Here is a 22907-nt window from a genome sequence, read left to right on the forward strand (position 1 = left end):
CAGAAAAGCATATATTAAAAAAAGAATGAGGCATGATCATGAGCTTGCAATGCCTGGTTTATGTCGGATTTATTATTTAATTAATTAATTTATTTATTTTTAACTTGCGCCCATTTTAAGTGAGGAAAGGTTAGAGACACAGAAGAAATTGATCGCGTAAGAGATGGAAAGTAACAGATGGACCTGGGAAAGGAAGGGGCAAGGAAGATGACAGGAAAGAACTGCAGCCCCTGGAGACTACTTGGGAAACAGTCTACCCCTGGTCTAGAAGGCAGCAACTCAGTTGGAGAGACATGAGGCATACTGTTGTCAGATATGACCAACCCATGATGCAAGATAACAGTGAGAGATAAAGAAACAGAGAAGAACCTAGGTCATCCTAGACTGCTATCAATGTAACATTGTTACAGGTTTTCAAAGGAGGAAAAGCGAAGCAGAGACTGTGCAAAGGACAGGGATGTGAGGGGTTTACGGAATGTAGAATAAGACTTTAGAACGTTAAGATCAAGAGTGACAGTAAACGGTAGGAATAGTAAAACTTTTACATGTCGAAAACAAGCAAGGTGGCATACTTGATCATGGAGACCATGCTTGAGACATAAAGGTTTGGAGGAGAACGTTCCCAGTAGGCTCCAAGTATTTGGGACACTTGGAGTTCATGCAGCTGTTCGGGGAGGTTCATGGAACCTTTAAGAGCTGGGGTCACTGGAGGAAGCAGGTCACTAGGGGCAGGCTTTGGAAGTTCTCAAGCATGCTGGATTCCCAGTCTTACTGTGCTTCCTGTGTCTGGTTAAAGATGTGGTCCTTAGCCTTCTGCTCTGGCTTCCTCCATCACAACGCCAGCAAACAAACATAAGCCAAATAAACTCTTCCTTTTATAAGTTGCCTTGGACATAGCGTTTTCTCATAGCAGCAACAGAAAAGGAACTAATACATTAACTGTCACAAGCTTCAGAGGATACTCAAAGTGGACGCCAGAACTTTTCAATAGGTCAGGACATAGTACCTGCAAACAGAATGCAGCCTTCTTCTCTGGAAGAGTAAGATTCTGAGTCCTAGAGAAGAAGACACCCACATTTTCTGTCTTTCTCAAATACATTAAATACATTTAATAAACTGCAGAGGGAAAATATGAAGTTAGGTTTTGAGGGAAAAAAAATGTGCAATGATTTCAGAACTCCTCCATGTGTTCTACTGGTAAAACTACTGTTTCTAGAAGTTTCTGAAAATACATCCAGTGAAAACAATTGTTTTATTTTTTTGAAAGGTTTTCTAAAAAATTTATTTTCAGAAATTAATACACATACCAGTGGGCATTTAGAGTCACAAACTACCAAACAGAAGAGGAACTGTAGGGGCGTCATGTAGACCAGCGTCACTGAAGATGTACAAATTTACTGAACTATTAACCATGATAATATAGAGACACTTGAGATAGCTATTTGCTGGCCCAGATCCCAGCTCAAGGAGATGTGGAGGCCTCCTGCTGACAATTCAGATCCAATCCAGCACCAGGCGGAGGCTTGCAAAAACAGAACAAACATCAGTGTAAGCACGTGGTGCTGGATGGCAGGCTATGAGGACCCCGCTTCACAATCAAGGCAGCTTTTGCTGCTCAACATCTGGTTAGATGGGACTGTGATTAGGAAATTTTTTTCCTAAAATATCAAGTTGTGATTTTAGGAAAATTTAGTCTCTCTTGCTAGCCAGTTCAATAGAGAAGTTCAGTTCAGGTAAGGAGCCCTCTCCTGATGTGAATCTGGGTGAGGACACCACACCTCTGGCCAATTATGTATACTTTCGATACAGCCACCCACAGTGTGGTCATTTGAAAGGTCCTTTCCATGATACCAGGGAGAAAACTACAGAGATGAGCACTCTAGCTTCTGAAAACAATTATTAATGAAGTGGTCCAAGTAAAGGGAGAGATTGTGGAGTAGGATGGAATGGGGCAGCTGCTTGATAATCTCCTGACTCCAGGGCCCTCTCTCCATCTCTCCACACAGCATCGTTCTGGTCTTAAACCACAAGAACTTGCTGACTGACCGCCTTCCAGTAAAAGCTGATCCTTTGTTTGCTTTAATTAAAAGATTTTTTACTTAAGACTCATTTCACCATTCTTAAGTCACTGAAAACATGATGAGGTCAAGAACAGAGCAACTAAACAACCGTGAAACACTGACACGGAAGAGCGCATTGTTAAGTCTACGTTAGGAGGAGATCTGAAGCATTCCCTCTGTTGCAGAATGCTCACAAGGAAAGAAAAAGCTTGAATGAACGCATAGGAATTTTTCATGTCGAATAGGACTTAAGGAGTAAGGGGATTAAAGCCTACTATGTGTGTGAACAAGTATTAATAATGATTTAATTAGACATTAAAATAAATTCATAATAACCTCTGAATATAGAGCTACAGAAAAGAGTAAGATGTATTAGATTTGTCAAATTGAACAGACTGTTCAAAGAATACTGCCTTCACATGTTTTTAATCACTTTCTATTGATGGACTTTTAAGGGATGAAAGAATCATTGACATGTCACATGTGCTTGTAAATGTTTCAGTGAAGGGCCTTACTAAATTAAAAGTACTTAGAGGAGCAATATGATTTCCATTTCCAGCTGCGGCCAGGGACAGGTTTGCAATGACCCAAAGCAGGCATCATGCAGTCATCTCTGATCCTCTTGTTCTTAGCTCTAGCAATGGCACAGGCTGCCATCTTGCAACAACAATCGTGCGTCCCAGCCTGTTATTTTAAATTTTTCTGAAGAGTCATCTCTATTCTGTCATTAGTATAATGCTTTATTACAGTGACTCTTGGCAGAAACTGCTGAATCATTCTTTCCTTGCATAGTCTGTGATTGGGTGAATTCTTACCAACATCCACACATTCTTCTCACATTTCCAAATAACCATTTTACCTTCACTGCATTAACATTTGGACTTGCAAAATTATATCTAAAACATTATCAAGTTAATTTCTTTCTTTTTTTCCCTTTCTTTTCTTTTATTGGGGGTGGGGCGTTCGTATGACAAGATCTCACTATGTAACTCTGAGGGTCGAATGCAGAGAGATCTGCCTGCCTCTGTCTCCTGAGTTCTGGGATTAAACGGCATGCACCACTATGCCTGGCATAAATTTCTTTTTTATTTAGTCATTTGATGGGCTTTATTCAATTAAAAATATGCATACAAGGAGGGGGTTGGGGGGATAGCTCAGTGGTTAAAGCACTGGATACACAAGAGTAAAGACCTGAGTTTTGATCCTTAGAACCCACAAAAAACCTGACATGGCATACATCTGCAATTCCAGTGCTCTTAATGGTGAGGTGGGAGTAAGAGACAGGAGGATCCCTGGAAGGGCACCAGTCAACTAACCTGTTACACACAGTGGTAAACAAGAGATTCTATAACCAACAAGGTGAAGTTGAGGAGGTTTATTTTATCCAACAGATTGTTTTAGAATTTAGCAAATATAGACAGATGGAATGAGTATGTGTGCCTGTATGCATTCATATAAGAAGACTATAAAAATTGTAAACTATTTTTAAAAAGTTTAGTGTTGGGGGGGCATGTGGTGCCTTGGGAGAACCATAGTATACATGTAGAGAACTCTTGGAAGTCAGTTCTCTTGGGTCTTCTTGTGGGATAGGGGGAATTGAACTCAGGTTGTCAGGCCTACGGCCATTGAGCCATTTCACTGGTTCATAAATATACATTTTTTTAAATATCACATTTTAAGACTATGATATTTACTTAAAATATTGGAAATTTTGGAGTAGTCATTAGGACATTCTAGTTTAATGTGTCTTCACAATTAATCCATGGTTGAATTCTTCTTTTTTTTTTTTTTAACTTTTTATTTTATGTGTATGACTGTGTTGGTAAGTTCACCCGTGTCGTGCAATGCCTGTGGAGTTCAGAAGAGGGAGTCAGATCTCCTGGAACTAGAGTTATGGACAGTTGTTAGCTGCCATGTGGGTGCTGGGAATCGAACCCAGGTCCTGTGCAAGAGCATCCAGTGCTCTTAACCACTGAGCCATCTCTCCAGCTCCTGAATTCTTATTTATTTGTTCTAGTTCCACAAATATTTATTTAGCACCAGTAGCTGTGTGATTCGGTGTGTTGGATTTTGGCAGCACGAATGAAGACAAGATTAATGCAGGCTGTGCTCTTTAGGAGATCGCCACCAAGGGAAGGACTATGACAAATAAAAGGCCACAGTCTGTGGGCAGTACCATGGTAGGGGAAGTGGACTTGACAGGAAGAGGCAGGAGTGACCCTCCTAAATTCGGAAGGTTGAGGAGGTCAGAGGCTGTCAACTAAAATGAATCCTCAAGGATGAATAGGAAATGCCTAAGTGAAGTGGGGCCGAGCGAAGAGTCAAGGAAACATTTCTGATATCAGGAGCGCTAGAGACATCAATAGAGCATGGCAGCCTACAGTGGGGAGCAGGGAACAGAAAGTGGGAAAGAAAGACTGACAGAAGAGCTGCAAGTAAGTCTACGAGGCAGCACCTTGTGGGAATGGACCATGCAATCGGACATAATACCACTGAGACTGCAGAGAAGGGCTCAAAGGGCAGAGGGCAGAAGCAGGAGATCACTGTGAGCTCAGTTCAGAAATCTGGGTGGAACATGAGGACACTCCAGAACTGAGGCGACAGAGATAAAGGTATAATGAAGCACTGATTCGGGAGATACGGAGAAAGGAATGGTCAGTGAAAGAGAGAGCTGAGAGCTGGCGTACATTCAGAAAGCCTGGCGCGCGAGTCAAACATTTAAATATCTTTTCAATGTGCTGCAAATTCTCCAAGACCTAGGTCTCCCAAAAATTGAGCCCAATTCAGCAAATAGAAACTTGTATGTTCATATATTAGCATTCCTAATCTGAAAATCTGAAATCCCTCAAATCTAAAAATTTCGATCACTGAACTGACATCACAAGACGAAAACTACATCTGACTTTCTGTGAGTGATCTCTGCTAAACCAAAGGCGCACTAAAGAAAACACTGCAGGGCACAGCGCCACATGCCCTAACCCAGCACATAGGAAGCAAAGGCAGGCAGAGCTCTATGAGAAGGAAGCCTGTCTGGTCTATATCGTGAGTTCCAGGCTAGCCAGTGCTATGTGGTAAGACCTTGTCTCAAATAAATAATTAAAAATAAATAAATAAATAAGTAAATAAGTAAATAAATAAATATCACTTTCAGGCTATGCATATACGAGGTACGTGCAATGCAGATGAACTTCATGCTTAGACTTAGGTCTAGTCCCAAGATGACTGGCTATGTGTAAACAAATATTTCAAAATGTGCAAAAAAAAAAAATTCCAAACTCTGGTCCCGAGAACTTCTCACATGGGATAGTCAACCTGCATAGCAAAACTCTCATATCAGCTGACAGTCTTCTTTGTGGGACAATATCATAAGCAATAATACAGAAGAGACACATGATCATCCTTTAGAATTTTTGAAATGGCATTTTATTGATGGTTCCTTTCATCTTTCCATGGGACCTGTGACTCTTCAACATACAAGGGGAGGAACAGTTAAGGCTGCATCAATGTGCTCATCCTATTTGTTTATTTACATTTACTTATTTATTTACTTATTTGTGTGCACAGTTGAGTGTTCCATGTGTGCATACGGAGGTGAGAAGACAGCTTCGGGAGTCTCTTCTTAAACCATGTAACTCCCAAGGATTGAACTCAGGTGTTCAGACTTGGTTGCAAGTGTCCTTTACCTGATGAGCTATCTCGCTGGCCCCAGATGCCCTCATTTTAAGATGATTTTCCCATAGAAAGAGTCTCTCTCTCACTCTCTCTGTTTCTTTCTCTCTGTCTCTCTTGGTGTGTGTGTGTGTGTGTGTGTGTGTGTGTGTGTGTGTGACTTGAATGTTTGTGTTTGTTAAGCACACACTCTACCACTGAATTCTACCCCCATCCCCAGAAAGAACATTTGGATTTCAAAAATGACTAATAAACAAAGCCTTTTATGTTTTCAGTTGCTAAATGAACTTTTTCTGTTTGAGAGGGTCAACATGTGACTATTTCACAATATGGATTTTAAGGAGTATGGCATGGGGCTGCTCTTGTATTAAGGGAGGTTCATAAATATTTGCTATTTCCCAGAAGCCAGATGAGTACATTTAAAAGAGGAAATTCCATCTGAAATGTTCCTTTTCTTTCCCCTTAACACAGAAATCACTCCTGCTTTCCAAAATGAAAGCTTCATTTTTTATTGATTTTTATTATTACTAATTTATCACCTAAAGGTCATTATGAGAAAAGACAGAACGCTGAAAATAGAATTGGTGAGGGGAGAACCAGTAACACTGAAGTGGTATTCTGAGAAACAAGGGTTTTTGGTCGGGGAGGGGGCACTCTTGTATTCAGCAGGAAATGGATAAGGTGAAGTTCTCAAAATATCTGTATTCTCTTTCTACTGTGTTGCTTCTAGACTTTTCCATTTGGAACCAGAGTTGGAAGAGACAACTATTTTCTCTTAGTGTCATTGCTGCCTCTTCAAAGGTGTTTTTGGATACTCAGTTAGTTCAGCAAGCATTTATTAAAAAACAGAGTGTTGTCCAGATTCTGCATGATGGGGACCAACCATATTATAGGTTCTACAACCCCAGAAATGTTGCTTAATAGCCAATGAGACGTGCTTTCTTGGCTCTTGATGCACATATATGCAAGAAAATGATTATATCACATTGTTCTCCAGTGACCTAATTACTTATGATCACAGAGAGGCTTTTCAAGTGTATTTGATTTACCTTTCTACTTCATGTTCTCAATATCAAAAGTTCTCTAGCTGAAGGGCTGTGATTCACAACATCCGCACAGCTCAAGTACCTTGGCAAAGACATCAGAAAGAGCCCCGATACGCATAGCGCTGTGCAAGGCTAACGAGAATTCTGATCGGAATTTTTATATTTCTCATTGACAAGCTGTACCTGATACCTCAGGTCCATTGGGCTTTGAGATCCTCATCTGGAAGTCTATTTATTTTTAACCAAGTAACTGAATCACAACAAGCTTAGGAGACATGTGGCTTCCTAATCCCAGCTCAGTGTTGCTCCATATAGCAATGAATATCAGCAATACTGACACTTGCTGCTTTAGCACAAATGGTAATCTTTATTTTCTGGTGGACATTACTTAATAGCACATTAGAAGCCCAATCATCATTCCTTGAATGTAAAAGGTCTTAAGCCAGTTTCTGCCATTAGCTCTTTCTCATGCTCTGTACTTCAAAGCATTTGTTGATGACATCATATATCACATCAATGTGTTGTCAGTACAGCTCTGTGATAAGCATCATATCCTTACCTCTCCTGAATTTATCAACAGTTGTCTTTTCAAATCTGACAACTACTCGCACTGCCTAAATTCAGGCTCTCTATGCTTTAAGATGCTTTCCTAATGTTTGTTGACTTTGGGTGGGATCTCTCTTCACTGCTTTTCAACTACAATACTTTGAAGGAGTATTTTCTTTTCAGAGATGCTTTGTTTGGACCCTTGCATTGCCAGGTTCCCGAAGGCGAGCACTAATGACCTGATCTGCTCTTTCTCACCTGCACCTATCACTGCTTTGCCATTCTAGATAAGTATTTGCTTTTAGTGAAAATTGAAAAGTTTTGAGTCTGTGTGGTCTTAGGACTAGAGCAAGAGATGGAAGTAATGAGGGACAGAATTTACTCTTGCTCAATCATCCCTAATTCTCCCAGATATTGTAGAAGTCTTGTCTCTATCAAAGCTAGAACTGATTTTAAGTATCCAAGTATATGATATCTTTTAGGATCTAGAATGTGATTTCCATAAAGACATTCCATAGAGTTTTGTCTGCTTTGCTTATTGTAGCTGTCATGCTCAGAATAGAGCCCGAGGTTTAGTAAATACTTCACGCATATATATTAAACAAGTAAAAAAGATTGCAGCAAAAATAGTTTATTGAACACCCCAAGAACCACTTATGAATTAATTGCCATCATGGAATATCTAAACAAGTAGAGGTTTTAAGTATTTTTAAAACTAGGGTTGAGCACGGTGGCATAAGCCTTTAATTCCACCATTTAGGAGGTAGAGGCAAGTGGATCTCTGTGAGACCAAGGCCAGCCTGATCCACATAGCCAATACCAAGCCAGCTGGTGCTTCAAGGAGATCTTGTCTCAAAAACAATTTTTACAAAGACAGAAACTGAGACAACACGTTGGAAAGGAGAGTCTAGGCAACCCAACCTTTGACCCATTAATTTGGTTTTCATTTTACATAGAACTTTTATACAACAAACAGTCAGCTTTCATAAAATTAACCTTCCAGTAGCTACCATGAATTGGGGGCCTATGCCAAACAGTATGACAGAATAATTTTCTCGGGTACTGGTAAAAAGAAAGACTATATAAAAGTAAGGAGGTTGAGAGATGGAACTCAAACTTTGTTAGGTAATATGGATTCATTGATGACCTGTTATTTGCATTAATGATATCTGGTCTCTCATTCTCTTACCAAACAGTGGCGTTACTAAAGAGATGGGTGTCAAAGGCTAATTTCGGTTGTGGACGTAGCTACTGCTTGAGATAACGATGAGGTAAGTGTTTGCTCTTGGTTGTTTTGCCTCTCAACTTGCTCAAAAATGTAGCTTTGTAGGTAGACATCAAAACAGTCTGTATGTTTCTTTTAGAGCCTTGAGTGTAAATTGTGAAGAACAACATTCCTAAAACCAAACAAAAGAAGAAAGACACAAGTTGCTACTCTCATCTGCTTGCTTCTCACATGCGGCTCTGGGAAGACTTATCCAGTCTTTATCTCTGTTCCTCCTTACATTGGCTCAGGCAGAAATAAATCTTCATTTCAATTTAGATACTTCTCGCTGGAAATCTCAGGTGAGTTCACCGACGGAAGAAGAAAGGCATAAAGATGACGTTTTGGGGCACATCACCTCTTCCAGGTATGACTAGCTAGCCCTCCTTAGTGATTGTAAAGAAATGAAAAGTTGACATATTTATGTCTTCTCTCTCTAATAGAAGGGTAATTTTATGTTTGAGTTCCACATGATTTTAATCCCATTTCAATATGTGACCTTTTGACATGAATGACATTGTTTATTTTCTTACCTCAAGTTTTTATTTTTTCAATTAAGCATATCAAGGCTTTGATTCTATCTTCATGAGGGCAGAGTGTCCTCTGCTTATTTACAGGATATGGGACAGATTCAAAAAGTATTTGTGGGTTGAGCCAATTATAGTCACTAACCAGGCTTCTCCTCTTCAGTCTTTTAAAGTCAGTCCCATTGATATTTTTTTTTTCTGGTACCTGGGATCAAACCCCAGGCTTTGTCTATGTTTGGCAAACTCCACCACTGAGCTTCACCCCCACCCCAAAGAACACCATGTGCTTACAGATGTGGGTTTCAGGTCAAGCCCAGTCTGTTCCATGGTGGCTTAGTAAATAAAACTTGGTGGCAAATATGACTATTACTATAACTAAATCACTTAAAATCTTCAAGCACATTTGTCAAAATAGATGGTTAGAGCTTAACCTAACCTCTGAGCTGATAAGAGCTCTCTTCCAACAGTGGGAATTCTGAGAACCTTGATGAGTACTGAAGATGGAATGGTCCTGGAGTGACACACTACAGTTCCCAGTTTCCTTAAACACTTTTTTCTTAGACTAGAGTCAATCAAGCTCCACCACAACAAAAGACATTGCCGGAAATGTACAGTGACATTCTGGCTTTGTGCAAGTTTTGTACTTCATACATCTTATGAAAAGAAAAAAACATTAACTATCATACAGGTAATAATAACTGTCTAATCCCCAAAAGATTTACATTTTTTCTACTCATTTTTCTTCTCTCTCTCTCTCAGAACTAGGTTTTGCCACTTACTAACTTTGTCATCTTGGAAATAGATTAATCTTTCAATTTTATTTTCATGTATAGAAGTTGAAATGATAATTAAACCACTTTTTAGGACTGCAGTGAAAATTAATGAGATAATTCACACAAAGCTTCTAGAATAGATTATACAGAGCTACAAGAATTTATAGTTAATTTATTGTTATCATCATCATCTAATTACGTCACTCATAACACCGGGCAATAGTTTGAGCCTTCTATGATTTTTTTCACTTTTAGATTTATCTTTTATGAAATAAGTTCAAATATTTCCTATGAATTTATTTTAGGTTTTAAGTCATTATGCTAGTCATTAATTATTAATTTAATAATGTTTGAAAATTTGTTCATAGTCTTGGAATTCAAATAGGTCATAATCTGAAGGTCAAATTCACAATATTTTCTTTATTTCTTTTTACTTGGTCTGAATGTATTTAACCACAGATTATTTATAAGTCATTGTCTTATTATTACTAAGTCAAAAATATTATGTAGGAAAGTTAACTATAATTTTGCAGACTAGCTGGGTTCCCAAGTGTTTATTACCAGTCTCCTGGACACAGTTGATGTGTGATTAAAAACACAAAAATTACTTTAAGTTGAATTTTTAATTTTACTTTTTTGTCTTTTTGAGACAGAGTCTCCCTGTAGCCCCAGCTGGCCTGGAACTCGCTATGTAGACCAGGCTGGCCTCAAACTCACTCACAGAGATCTGCCTTCCTCTGCCTCCCAGGTGCTGGGATTAAAGGAATGCACCACCACACCCAGCTGCATAAATTGATCATTACCCTGTCTCAGTGCTGAGGATGTCCTGATGAGCAGGATGCAGAGTTGCCCTCCTTGAACTTACATTTGAGATAATAAATGATGAAATAGACCCCAAATCATGATGGTGACAAGCCTCTAAAAACTGGATATAGTGACTTGGGCTACTTTACACGAAGCGCTGGGCTAAGTCCTTTCTTTGTAATGTTTTAAGATGATGTTACTTAACTTATTAGTATATATTCATTGTACAAAGGAAGGAGTTTCATCATGCTATTTCCATTCCTGCATGTAAGTACTTTGTTTGCATTCATACCAACCATCTAAAGCCACCTTATCTGCCTTCCCCTTTTCCCTGTACATCTCCAGTGTTCTCCTTTTAGTTTCATGAGCTAATATTTCTCCCTAGACACCACACACATGTATGAGAGGAAACGGGCAATACTTGTCTTTTGGGAATCACCATATTTCACTCAACATGTTGATCTTCAATTCTGTTTGTTTTCCTACAAACAACATGATATCATTCCTCCTTATGGATGAATAAAATTTGATTGTGTGTGTGAATAATGGAACTGAACAGTTTGGAACCGAATGCCTCCAGAGAGCACATTGGGAAGCCCAGTTGTTTCATAGCCTTTCTCTACTACAACAAATAAGTATACATTCATATATAACAGCCACTTCATATTAAAGTCATTTTGCTCTATGACTCTGAAGGCATAATTGATGATTTACTTAAATACTGCTATAAATTCAAAGCTGCTCAATAAAAAAAGATCTTTTCTGTGTCTCCAAAGTCCATGAATCATTCTATGCAGAAACAAGTAGTCTCACATCCAGGTAATAATTATATTTATGATTCTTTAATTTTATCCTGCCCTCAAAGCATTTTTAGATCCATTTCTCACTCAGCATCCAAAAATTTAAGTTCTGTTGGAAATTAAAGTATCTGAAGATTTGTTAATCAACCTCTTGCAGAACTTTGAGTAAATGGGGAGAAAAGGACTCACAGATAAGACTGTCAGTTATAAAGTATCCCTGTACTCCTGGGAGCTCCCTTGGGTGTTTGGGTGAAACAGGACCACTGGAATGTTGGATGCTCAGTATGCATTGGATAAAACCTTGAAGAATTGTTTCAACTCAATTATGCCTTAATGTTATGCCCTTGGCTTTTGTTCAAGGTTTATAGTAGAAACCACCACATGAAATCTACTCTGCATTTCCTGTAACCATGTGGTGAGGGCACTGCCTATTACATCATTCAGTATGTGCTATTAAGCTCCATAGGAGAAATGCTTTCTACATTAATTTTAGCAAGCAAAATGAGTCCCCTGTTAAATTGATATTCTGATTCCTTTCCAATAATGAAACCTGTATTAACTAGGACTTTTTCTGTTTTAGGTGGCAACATCCTACTCAGATTTGCTAATCAAAGAAAGGAATTTTCGGTCTATTATTGCTGGGAAGAAGTATTAGGTTATAGAGAAAACAAACAAAACCAAAGACTGTAGCAATCAGGAGCCAGGCCCTCAGTGACAGCTGCCAGAGCTCAGGACCCAGGGCTCTCTCTCTCTCTCTCTCTGTCCATCTGTCTGTTTTGCTACTGTTTCCTTTACTCCTGCTGGAATCAAGTTTGCTCCTCACAGCCAGCAACGTAGCCAATGGCACCCCTGATTCATTATTTTCCAGTTTATCATCTTTTATGGGAAATAAGAACCACCACCATATCTATCCATCCTGAGAATGACTTTCACCAGTCTTGACTTGTTGACCAGGTAGCAACCTCTGGACAGTACAGGTGAAAGGGGTAGGGCCTTATGAAGAAAGTAAATGGTGGGGCATGATGACTGATTGCCCCAGGCACGAGTAAGAGAAGAACCTCATCAAAAGAAACAGTCCTGGTTACCTGAACAGCAAGAGAAAACACACAGGTCAGAAAGCTAACAGGAAGTGCCCCCCCCCCCGAGGCCCTGAGCTAAGATGGGTTGTTTTCTGTTATAAAAACAAATAACCCTGGAGGCAACTATGAAGAATAACATCAATGTAATTTTCACCTTTGGTTTTGATTTCCTACTTTATAGACTATCATCATATCTACCTGTCACTATTTTCTTTGCCTGATGTCAACAAGATGTGCAACACAAACAGGTATAGCAAAGCATGCTCTCGGGAAATCAGTGATTCCTCTGCTTGTCTCCTTAAGGAGTGATCAGGATGCTCTGCTCATTACCCACGTGGTTAATATAAAGTGCTGTGGGACAGAGCAGTTCAAAGCAAGCTGGCTGACTTTGGGGACATGGTTCAGACAATCCTAATGCATCCTTTACTATGCTTTTTACTATTCACCTCTAAAATTTGACAGTGCTTCTAAGAGGCACCTGTGGTCTGAGTCTTTCTTGCTGCTTCCGTTGAAATGAGCTTGTCTTTTCCCACAGAAATGTTCTGTTCAGCTTGCTGTACATAAAATGAAAGGTCAGACTGGCTGATCGCTACATGATCATTTTCAACCCCTTCTTTATCCTTTGTTTTGCTTAACTTAAAAAATAATGTATGCATGTTATAACAGAATTTTTAAGAGGAACATAATGCTGCCTATAATCTGTCTACATCAGAACGTTTTTCCTTGGAAGATTTTTTTCTCTTGTCCACATGCAGCTATAATAATTACAAAAGGAAGTCGTGTGCTGCATTTAGTTATATGTTTTTATCTTATAAGAGTTTTCCATGTTTTTCAATGTTAAATATAATTTTAGTGTGGTCTAGCTCCTATTAAATTAGTATGTGCTTTCTCTCATTTTTCTGTATGATGGATAAATACAATAATATCTACATATATTAAAATGTATGTTTTTTTTTTTGTGATGCTAGAAATAGAATCCAGAGCCTGGACCATGCCAGACAAGCACTTCGCCACTCAGCTAATATGTATATATATTTTGACTCTCTTCTTAAGTACATTTCTAAGAGCTAGGATAAATGGATGTGCATGTTCTTAGGGCTCTTAAATCATTTTGTGAAGCTGTTCTCTTAAAATCAATTTGTACTGTCAGAATTAAGAGGTCAAAATTCATTTTACCATGCCTTTATTTTTTCCCAAAAGATGCCGCCTTTTAAAAGAGCCAGTGTCCTTTGGAAGAGGATTCCGTTTGGTGTGTTCTGTTTTTCTTTGCCATGTTTCCCTCCCCCACCCTCTCTCTGCTTCCCTTGCATGAAGTGGGAGTTCTCACACTAACATCTGCACTACCCAGACATGGACCCTGAGGGCTTATCGGAGCTTGTCACCTACTCACAGAGATTAATTTCTCCTTCAGATGTTTGTCCGTCAGCTTCCCTTTTGCTAAAAAGCCCCAGGATGTAGTGGTCTGCTACCCCTGAAAATGATCCAGCACAGAGGCAGCTGTCACTCACTTCCCCTCTCCTTTATACTGTGCTTCGAGGAGATGACTTTTTCTATGCTTAGAGCCCCTCCTGACAGCTGACCTTTCCCAGTGGAAACAATGTAAATGACACCAGGACTTGAGTGACTGCACTGTAGCTCTGGTGGAAGCTAATCCATGCTGCCATGAGCTACAGTCTGTCTTCTGCCCTGGTACAAAGTGAAACTAGGATGAGCTCTCCCACATTCCAGCATGGGTGGAGGGAAGTGTGAGTCTGCTTTCACCTGCATTCAAATTCCAGAAGCTTTTGAAATGGTTTTGTTCCCTCATTCATCATCCCCACTTTCTGTTCCAGCTACTCTGAATGTGCGCAGGTATTTATACATACAAATAGCACAGCTGTGTTTGGGCACCAAGGACTGAACCTATCAATAGTTTTGTTTTTTTTTTTTTCTTTTTTCTTTTTCTTTTCTGTTTTATTTTCTAAACTATTAACAACATATTCTGAAATTTGGACTTGTTTTATTTTCATATGTGAGTCAGATAAGGATGGACAGAATCTGCCCGAAAGTACAGTTTCAACAGTGCCTCGGTTAAAATTTATAGTGAGAGATATCATAATTTCTCATAAACAATATCTCATGTTTATTGGTACATTTTCAGCTTCAAGTAACACCGTCTCCTAAGGCAGAAGGTCAAACAGTCATGAGTTCATTTCTTATAAAAGAACAAGAAGGGTAGCGTCAACCCCACAATGGACTCTGAGACTAGTCCCCCTCAAACTCTATTATTCTCACTGTAAGACTTCTCTCCTCAAAGCTGCCTCATTGTTGTGGCATGGCCAGGGATGCCGGCCCAGATGAGACAAGAGAGATTGGGAACAGAGAATGAATTTCCACAGAGTCTACCTAGTCTTCCTTCTCAGGAGCCCTGAAGTGTCTCCCTGTTCCCACTATATATCTTTGGCAGGTTCAACACCTGACTGCCTCTCTCTGTTGTAGAAGCGTTTGCTCTTCCTGTAGAGAATAGGTATGAAGGAAATAAACCTAGTCTCTATCAAAATTAGTGATTTGATTTGCTCAGTTCTTCTTTTAAAACATGATCCCATTGGGGTAGAATTACTTATCATATGAAGCTCATTGCCAAGATGCCCAACCACAGTGTACTGACATGGACAGGAGTAAGATGGTCGTGCGTTTCTATGCTGGAAGCCCTTTTACAACATCTGCCAGATGTTCCTTTGACCTGTTCTCGAAAAATTCCAGTGTCAAGAATCCCTCTAATCCCTAAAGCACTATTCAATTCTTGAGTACTTTTAATTACATAAGATGATAATAATGAAGATAGGAGTGGAATATCATTCTAATGACATCGTTTCTATTGAACAAAACCATATGCAGCGTATAACCATTGGCCCCAGAGCCTCCTTTCCCAGTCCTTCTGGAGGATAGCCACTCAAATAACTGAAGACCAGTATTGTGCTTTTAGCTCTGAAAACTATCAGCTGCTCCTGTCAGTGCTCCGTTTCCACGGGTGTCACTCCCCCTACCTTTCTCCCGTTCTCTGATCTATGCCATTATTTCCATAGGCTGTATTTTGTAAAACTACATAGTTTTCTGTTGAACTCGTTCTAAAAATGTATCTCCCCTAATGTTCAGTCTTCTCTACTCTTCCCTCCCTGAGCTTCGAGCTCACCTAGGGAAAGAAAAGACAAGCTCAGACGAATAGCAACAAAACATGTAAAACATTTCTACTCATCAGAGAAAATTATTTTTTATTCACTGTTATTGTGCCGAAGCATTTCACTCTGCCCCTTCCCTGGCTCCTTTTTAATTTTCTCTGAACCGTAACTCTTCAATCTCCTCCATGTTTTATGACTTTGCCTCTGAATGTCCACTCTTAGTGTTTTTGCCTCTGAGTGTCCTTGGTCTCTGACTAGGGGTCACGGCCTTTCAGTCCGAATCCCCACTTCTCTCCTCTGAGTTTTAAAACATGTAAACTTCTTTGGTATTCCCAATCTGATACGTTGCAAGCGCAAGCTTTAAGGTAAGAGAACAGCCCCTGTGTGGACATCTGTTCTGCTATTAGAAAAAGGAATAGTGGAGTAGGGAAGGGCTAGACGTGAACAGTGTCACTTGGTCAACACTGATTCAATAAAAGTCATTTTTAAATTTGAAAATCTGGCAGACAAAATAAACAAGAGAGCCTTACATCACTCTCCCTCCCCAAAGGGCAAGTCATGAGTTGTTCTCTCCCAAGACGCCCTTTGTAGTCCCTGCTTGGGGTCTCAACATGACGGAGAGAGGGCTGAGTAACAGCAATGAGAATCCTGCGTCTACTTGACCAGGGTCCAAGAAGGCTGGAATCAGCCACTTCTCAATACCTGTGCTCAGAGAACAGGGTCTCAATGACTTTCCGAAGGAGGGTTGTCCTTCCAAATGCTGGCAGAAACACAGGAAAATATTGAGAAAACTGCCATGGGCAAACATGGTCGAAAATAGGAAATGAGTCCTAGCAAGGTACTTTTTTTTTCTAATTTGGTTTCTGCTTCCCTGACATCTCATCATAAACCACTGGAGAAAATAAGCAACCTCACAGCAAGGGGAAAGGGGAGATATGCACATCTCCCCAAAGAAAAACCCAAACCCAAGCCTTAAAGAAGGAAGCAGGGATGAGGTGTGCCCTCCGTGTACAGTGAACCTCTAATATGCAGTCCCTTTGAAAGACAAGAGGCTTGATGTATGCAATCTATACATATGTACATCCACACAAATCTGTACCCACATCTATAACTATACTCCCTCCACCCTGGCAATTGTCAAGTCTTTCAAAATAATGCACAAATGGTGAAATAACAAGTGGAAAATTGAGGAGAAAGTTTTACTACGCATTGATTGCTTTCAGCTCACCCACCCATACTGGAGGTGTGCACAAACATTACAAATGTATAATGGTGAAGGAAGCACATAGGAGCATTATAAACGGTTATCTTTGAATGTGATTGACGCTTTGGTGATTTAAATGATCCATTTCATATCTTTGTGTCATTTTGAATATGTACATTTTGTCATGTGATTTTGCTTGTTTGTTTTGCTTCTTTTGTTTTTGAGACAAGGCCTCCCTCCAACCACAACCTGGCTTGGAAACCATTTTGTGGACTAAGCTGGCCTTGATCTCACAGAGATTTGCCTGTCTCTGCCTCCTGAGTGCTTGGATTCGAGTTGTGCTGCAACGCCTGGCCATGATGTGTTTTTTTAATTGTTATTTTTTTTTTTTTTACAAAACTGTGTGTGAACGAATGAAAACCACCTTGCCTAAAGATATGAAGATGCAGACTTTGACTTAATATAGAGCCTAGAAGAATGGTTAAAGGAGAAATCAAGAGATGAAAAGCTAGCACTGCTGTTAGAGTAGACACACCTTCTATAGTTCACACTGAAATTAAAAATAGAGAACTGGACAGAGATACTATTAATGAGTATGAAATTAAGGCCAATATTCTTCTTCTATAGTGAATAATGCTAACCCCACAAAATATCTGTGAATGTGTATAAACAAAATAATATTTCCATTTTCCCACTGGTGTTTTTTTTTTTTAAAAAACAAAAGCAGTTCATTAACACAAGTATTAGTCAGTTTTTGTTGCTGTGACAAATACCAGAAACAATGTCAGAGAGGAGAAGCATATTTTGGCTCATGGTTTCAGTCCACAGTTGGCCCCTCCTTTGCTCCAGGTCTGTGATGAGACAAAACGTCATGGCAGAAAGGCACTAGAGCAGAGCTGCTCACTCATGGTTGCAGGAGGCAAGATAAAACCCCAAGGGTACATCATTAATGGCCTGCTTCCTCCTTCTACACCCTGCCTCTGAAAGTTTCCAGGACATTTAACAATGCTATCAAATTACGAACCCATCAAATGGATTAGTCCATTAATTAGATCAGAGCCCTCGAGAGTCAATCACTTCCCAAAGGCCTTACCTTGCTGAACATACTGCATTGGGAACCTAAAGCTTTTAACAGATGAGCTTTGGTCGAAGACATTTCAGATCCATAACAACTTCTAAATGTATCCTGACATTCTAAGTGAATTAGAAATTAGATGCTTCTGCATAAAATTCTGAAAAGTTGGATTTCTGAGGAGTAACTGTGCTCATCAGATATTAACATATATGAAACTATAGCAACTAAAAAGTGTGGTATTGAGGTTATGAATAAAAAGTCAAAATGAAGAAATCAAATGGAGAATTTTCAAAAGACAAAGACAACACAGTAGGATAAAGATGCCATGGTGTAAGTGGGGAAAACTGCTCATTCGATGAACATGGTTGGAATCATTCGGTAGCATTTCATCAGGGCAAGCAGATCAGTGCCTGCGTGCCAGTCCTGCCCCCCATCTGGCTTTCAGCACAAGGCATTTTGCACAGAGCCACGCCCTGTGTGCTGTATGGCTGCATTATTCCCTGCATGGCAGACTTGAGAAGTTGAGTACTTTTACTACAGGACTTCATTGTAGATGAAGCCTAAAATATTTACTGTTTATCCAGTTGTGGTGAAAGTGTACTGACTTATGACTTAATAGAATAAACAGTTGGAAACGTACCTTATTCTAATACCAAAATAAATCCCAGATTGATCAAATATCAGAATAAAAAACAAATAATCTGTAAATTAAATTAAATAATATTGGAAGGGAAAAATACATGTGAAAGGAAGGAGAAATTCAATTACATACTGTAAATGAAAACGCAGGTTTAAGAAGCCCAAGAGAGACAAGGGCACACAAAAAGAAATATATGCAATACACACACACACACACGCACACACACACACACACACACACACGTATCCTGTAACAAATAAGAAAAGAGACATCTACCAAATAGAAAAGGAACCAAAATTTAACAAGCAGTTCAAAGTAAAAGAAATGAATTGAATTTAAGTGCATGAGAAAAGCATGAAAATTTCTCACAATAAGAAAAATATAAGTTGAAATGACTGTGAGGTGCTATTTCTACGTATTTGACACTCGAACATTAGAAGGTTTGATAATATGATGCACTTACATACACTATTAGGTAGGGTTAAAATTGCAATTTTTAAAAAGCTACTTTGATCTAAATTTAAAATGCAGATTAAGACTTAACAATTCTGAGAATTTTTTTCTGTATATACACCAGTCCACATGCAAAAACAAGCCAACAGTCACAAATACAAAGATTTTTATCTCAGTGTTACTGTAAGAGAAGGCTGAAACCACCTCCTATGCTTATCAACACAGCATCACAAATTACAGTACATCTACATGCAGATGGTATGCAGCTTTTCAGTAGAATGAATCACAAAGCTGTGTTTGAATGTGTTTAGAGCACACACTTACCATGTGCAACGTCCTGGATTTACTGCAAAAACTAAAAATAAAAACATCGAAACTTTCCATGATCCCTCATACTCTCCTCATTTCCTTTTCTAAACAGCCCCTTCCCAATACTAGACCTTGACAATCATGTTCTCCCAGAGTCTCCTTACAAGCTGGAAAACTTGCTTGGGTAAGAGCAACCAAGATGCTTATTTTCTGTTTTAAGTTATTCTTTCTTTCTTTTACTTTTCAGAGTCTACATTTTTGGACTTCAGAGGAAGCCATGAATTGGTTTTAGTAGTTTAAAGTGGGTATTTCTAAAAAAAAAGATAGTTTTTTTTTTAAAGGGGAAAGAAAAGATAGAAACAGACCAACAGAGAAGATGAGTGAGGGATGGTGGGGAAGAAATCTTATAATTTGCTAAAATGTTCTATTCTACAGACGCCTATTTTATTAGCCAGGAAGAGTACTTTATCACACCACCTAGAAACGTTCGCAAAAAATGTAGATAGAACTAGCAACTCAGAGCAGTGTGCTCCCACTTCAGAAATTACATGAGTGTTTTTACACCCCTGCCAATGAGCAAGTCCCTTCACGGTTGTAGGAAATGCTGAGGGGGTGTGGTATAAGAAACCTTTGTGCTAGTTTTCTAACAAGTGTTTTAGTACACTTGCACAGCTGTGATTTCAGTGGCTGCTGGCAGCAATATGGCCAGAACTGTGAGGTACACACTGTCCTTCCCCTTTGATAGAGGCCGGAACTGAGGCTAGTTACTGAGATGAATAAGCATCTTGGTTGCTCTTACCCAAGCAAGTTTTCCAGCTTGTAAGGAGACTCTGGGAGAACATGTTTATAGTTTGGACAAAGTCTAAAGATTCAGATAACAAGGCATGTGTTTATGAGGCACCAAAAGGAATACAAATGACCAGGACCAACTCGACTAATAGATGGGAACATCCGCAGCACGGAGTGTTAGTTCCACATCCCTGTGACTGTGGCCTTGCACAGGGCATACTCGAGACTTGACTGGTTTAATGCGGGTTCCTCTGCTGTGATCTGAGACCCATCATGTTTCCCTTCCAGGAACATACAGCTTCCAGCTGCCGAAGTCCTCATGAGTATCTGTCACAGAACAGCTTTTGCTGTTTAGAAAGGAGCTAAAAGTGTTCTGAAGTCTTTTCTGGGTTTTCAATAGACTGTCTAGAGCATCTGTATATCTGCGTCATAAACTATACATTTCAAGTATTTTGCCAAACTTTTTGCTTTGCAATCTACACATGCTTGTTTAGAAAGGATTATGAAAATTTCCACTCCATACTGTTATAAAAGGCAACATAGTGGTAGGAAGATAATAGCATCTTATGCCTGAATTCTTGACAAATGAAGCAACCAAAGTGTATTTGGGTTAATACGTCTCTTTTCCGTAGCCTTGTAGTTTGTGTATATCATGAACACACAAAATGTGAAAAGTGTGTGTTCTGTTGAGTAATGTCCAAGAAACACTTACTGGGCAATATTAAGCATGTACTACATAGCAACAGACAAGACAGACATGGTACCTACCATCAGAGAGCTTAAAATGCACCAGTGAGTCAGCTCTTAATCAAACACTCAGATAAGCACTGCAGTACAATTGGCATGAGGCCATGATGTGCAGGCAGCAGAGGATGCCCCATACTGTTGATGATTTTGTAGGTCAAAACGGCTTAATGTTAGCAATACAATATGGCTCAATGTGTACTAAGCTAGAATGAGGGAATCTAATCACATCCCCAGAATGCAGCATTTGAAATGATCTCAGGAGGGTGAGTAGAAATTAGTTTCTGCACAGAGCCAGGTCACACAGAGGCATAGGTGCCACCCTGAGTATAGACAGAGGGGAGCCTGGCTGAGGAGGAGAGCAGACAGACATGGGGAAGAGAAGGAGGGCAGCTTCAACAAACCCAATTAGAGATTGGTGAGCCATTCCGTATCGGGGCCTTGTAAGCCATGCTAGGGTTTTGATTTTGGATTCTACCCTAAGGCAAATGAGTGCAGAGAGAAGATGATGCTGCAGGTGGCACAGGGTTGTTAAGGCTTCTGAGCTCTTCAGTCACATGGGGAAAAAATACATGAGTATGGAGCACTGTGCTTTGTGGAAAGAGCTGGATTAAGTAGAGGGAAGTCAAGTGTTGGAGGACGGTGATCAAGGTGACGAGCATGAATGTAAGTTGGAATGGAATGAGAGGAGAAACAACTTCATGAGGGTCTCTGAGGGAGGACTGATGTATGTGGCTAGGATGGGTGAGGCTTCAGACTCCTTCCACACAGCTGTCACAGGCTGTTAAGTAAATTGGCTTCTGTATGAACGCAGGCCTTCTCCTGGGATCAGTGGGTGGTGTGACTTAGGGCCACCAGTGGTCACGCTTCCCTAGTTCCGCTCTAGCTAGCTACTCTCAGTCCCTCTGTGAAACAAACAACAAATGAAAATTTGGAAGATGGCTCTCTGAAAAGGCCCCTACTATTTGTCTGTTCAGGGTGTCTCTCTGTCCTAAGGGTCCTTGGCTCCTTTGGAATGATGGAGTAAAGCAAGAATAATCAAGTCTATGTTCAAAGAATACACAAGACAGTATGTGTTTTAGATACATAAACTCACTCTGCTTGTACAGTAAGAATGGAACCGTCTCTCATACTGTCCAAGCAAGACTTTGAGAGGCAGAATCGAGTTCATTTTTCAAAGTCATGAGGAAATCTCTGAAGGGAGAATTAAACCTGGGGTCCTTTGAAAGGAATTTTGGTGCTTTTAGTTCTTATCTACATCACAGAAGTACCAAAGACCAGCTCTGTCCCCAAGTCACTGGGCTTAATGTCTTTTCCACTTTGTTTCCATTCCAGCCCCCTCAATCCTGGAGGTTGTCTGGTCAAGTTTTATGGGTCATGAAATGAATACAATGTCAAGAGCCCTGTTAATGAAAAAAAATACAAAAACTCAATAAAGATGATCAGGTATAAAGATGATTATCCATTCTGAATTAATAAACTCCACTAATTACACAAATTTAAATCTAGAAAAGTCATGAACATTATAACATTCAAATGAACAGCACAATACTTTCCTTAGCTAGCTGATATATTTCTTACTATTATTTTTCATTTATTTTTGAGACAGTCTCACTCTGTAGTCCAGACTGCTCTGGAACCCACAGCAATCCTCTTAAATGCTCTATGGTTATCCCTATCCTTTTGCAGGGGGCAGGGGAACCTGGAAATTTTTTTTTATTGTCTCTTCCTCCATCTGATGATGATTTTGTAATGTGTCTTGTGTTCATATGTGCATGTGTATGCATGTACCCTCACAGGCCAGAAGAGGGAATCAGATTTCCTTGAGCTGGAGTCTCAGGTAATTGTGAGCTGCCTGAAGTGGGTGCTGGGAACCAAACTCAGGTGTAATGTGAGAGATGTGCACTCTCTTAAATACTGTGACATCTCTCTAAGTCCCCAAATCTTCTTCTATGTTTTAAAAAAAA

This window comes from Nannospalax galili, unplaced genomic scaffold, assembly GCF_000622305.1.
Source record: "Nannospalax galili isolate Female #2095 unplaced genomic scaffold, S.galili_v1.0 scaffold680, whole genome shotgun sequence".
In the NCBI taxonomy this organism is placed as follows: Eukaryota; Metazoa; Chordata; class Mammalia; order Rodentia; family Spalacidae; genus Nannospalax; species Nannospalax galili.